Consider the following 2,995-nt stretch of genomic DNA (forward strand, 5'->3'; position numbering starts at 1 on the left):
CCCACAGCTGGAACAGTCTGTCAATCAGATCAGAAACAGCCTCCCCCTAAGAGGTAGAGCTGGTGGAGCTCAGGGAACTAACACTCTCCCATGCAATATCCAGTGAATGCCTACAACACCTGGAAAATAAACTCAATCACCTCACACGTGACTTTGAAGCTAGTGTTGAGGAGCTAAAAGGAGAGATATGCAAGCTGCAGCATGATAGGGAGACCCTGAATAAAGAACTGAAAACAGTCAGGCAGGAGCTGCTGCTCAGAGAAGGAGAAATACAAAGCCTGAGAGAACAAACAGAGAGCCTCACACACCCAGCTCTCCCACCACCCAGACAACAGCAGCCCACAGTCCAACACCTGAGTCCAGCACCACAGCAGCAGCGCCACTGACACCACAGGCAGAGGCCCCTGAGGACCCCCAAGAGCAAGGAAATGACCCACAGAATGCAGAAGTCATCATCTTAACTGATTCAAATGGCAAGTACATCAATGAAAAACCGCTATTTCCTGGCCACAAAACATTAAAACTCTGGTGGATATTGCCCTACAACAACTGAACAGGGAGAATCTGGGTGAACCCAACCACGTCATCATCCATGTGGGCACGAATGACCTGCGGGCACAGCAAGAGCGAGTGGCAGATTCAGTGACACGGGTGGCCATGAAAGCAACACAAACCTTCCCGACTTCAAAAGTAGTTATCTCCACCATCCTGCCCAGATCAGACTTCCATCCTCGCACCCATACAAAGAGTAAATGCAGACAACTCACGTAGATGTGCTGGAATGCCAAATGTTAACCTGGCACATCATCCCGCATTGGACCTCTGCTACCATGTCCACCTCTGTAAAGACAGTGTTCATGTGTTTGCCAAAACTCTTAAAGACGTGGCCCTTCGTGCAAGCCCCCCAAAGAACGCTAGAGCAGCCACTACCCTTCAGCCAGTGAGACGCTTTCCCCCAACAGCACCACAGAACATCATCTCTCCAGGCTCGGCTGAGCAGTACTCTACAAACCCTACCCACAGGCCTGCATCCCAAGCCACTATGCACCCACCCCACTAAGCTGTACAACATTAGATGGGCACAAAACATCACAGAAAAATATGTGACAGCAATTGGCCATCCAAAAGTATGCTTACTTATAGACAACTTTCTAGGCAGAATGTATCCTCACAATCGAGATGGTGTCAATCTAGCTGTAGAGAACATAAATTATATATTTGAATATTTGGCCAATTTATCTAACCTCACATCCTCTAAGAAAATCCATAAAACAACACAAGAAAATGAAAAATGGTTTGATTTAGGCTGTAAAACCATGAGGAAAACATTAAGACAATTATCAAATCAAAAACACAGACAACCAAACAATGCAGATTTATGCCATCAATATTGTGAAGAACTTAAACAGTATAAAAGTACACTCAGAAAAAAAGAGAGAAAAGTATAATCCAAAATCAACTAAAAGCTATCGAAGAATCCGTAAATTCTAACAATTTCTGGGACAACTGGAATTACTTGCATTAAAAAACATCATGAACAAACAGCCATACAAAACGGAGACACCTGGAAAAATCACTTTGAACAACTTTATAGTGAAATTAAAATGAACCCAGAACAAACCCAAACATATGAAAAAATGACTCATATGGAACATACAATTGGTAAATATCAAAACCCATTAGACTACCCCATTACAGAAAATGAACTGATTGATAAAATCCAGGCCCTAAAAAACAAAAACGCAAGTGAACCAGATGACATCCTCGACGAATTGCTCAAGAACACAGAGCACAAATTAAGATTGGCCCTACTAAAACTGTTCAACTTGGTTCTAAGTGTTGGTCATTTCCCTGAAACCTGGAATCGAGGACTCATAATTCAAGAGTGGAGACGAATCAGACCCAAACAATTACAGAGACATCTGTGTAAGCAATAATCCGGGGAAGCTGTTCTGCAATATCATCAACACAAGACTTGTACACTTCCTCACAGAGCACAGTGTCCTCAGCAAAAGTCAGATTGGATTCTTACCAAATTATAGAACAACAGACCACATCTTCACCCTACACACCCTGATCGACAAATACGTTAACCAAAACAAAACCAAAATATTTGCTTGCTTTGTAGATTTCCGAAAGGCCTTTGATTAAATTTGGCATGAAGGTCTGCTGTCAAAACTTCTACAATCAGGTATTGGGGGTAAAACATACAATATTATAAAAACAATGTATTCAAACAATCAATGTGCAATTAAAATTGGAAACAAACGAACAGAATTCTTCACTCAAGGGCGGGGTGTGAGGCAGGGCTGTCCACTATCACCGACCCTCTTCAATATACACTGCATGACTCCAACATAAAGTTCTTGCTGTATGCAGATGATCTGGTTCTGCTGTCTCCAACAGAAGAGGGTCTACAGCAGAGCCTAGACATCCTGCACAAGTTCTGTCAAACCTGGGCCCTGACGATTAATCCTAACAAAACTAGAGTACTAACATTCCAGAAAAGACCCATATGTCAGGGAAGGAGACATAATTTCACCCTTAGTATGACCAAAACTGAATATGCCACAAACTACACATACCTCGGGCTAATTTGCCTGCGAATGAACTACACTGAACAAAATTATAAACGAGCTATTTGAGCTGAACTCAAAGATCTAATACTTTTTCTATGTACACAAAAAGTCTATTTCTCTCAAATATTGTTCACAAATCTGTCCAAATCTGTGTTAGTGAGCACTTCTCCTTTGCCGTTTAATTATATATACATGCATGTATTTATTTATTTATTATTTTTTAAATAGATATCTGTTCTAGATTCAATGTAAACCCTTTGCTTTGGCAATACATTGTAACAATTGTCATGCCAATAAAGCACATATTGAATTGAATTGAGAGAGAGAGAGCGAGAGAGAGAGAAATGATGCCTAGTTGAGGGAAGGATCAAATATTTTGCAGTCTTTACATAATATTTTTGGTCAAAGTTATCACT

The sequence above is a fragment of the Sinocyclocheilus anshuiensis genome, unplaced genomic scaffold, assembly GCF_001515605.1.
Source record: "Sinocyclocheilus anshuiensis isolate Anshui unplaced genomic scaffold, SAMN03320099.WGS_v1.1 scaffold1373, whole genome shotgun sequence".
Taxonomy (NCBI): domain Eukaryota; kingdom Metazoa; phylum Chordata; class Actinopteri; order Cypriniformes; family Cyprinidae; genus Sinocyclocheilus; species Sinocyclocheilus anshuiensis.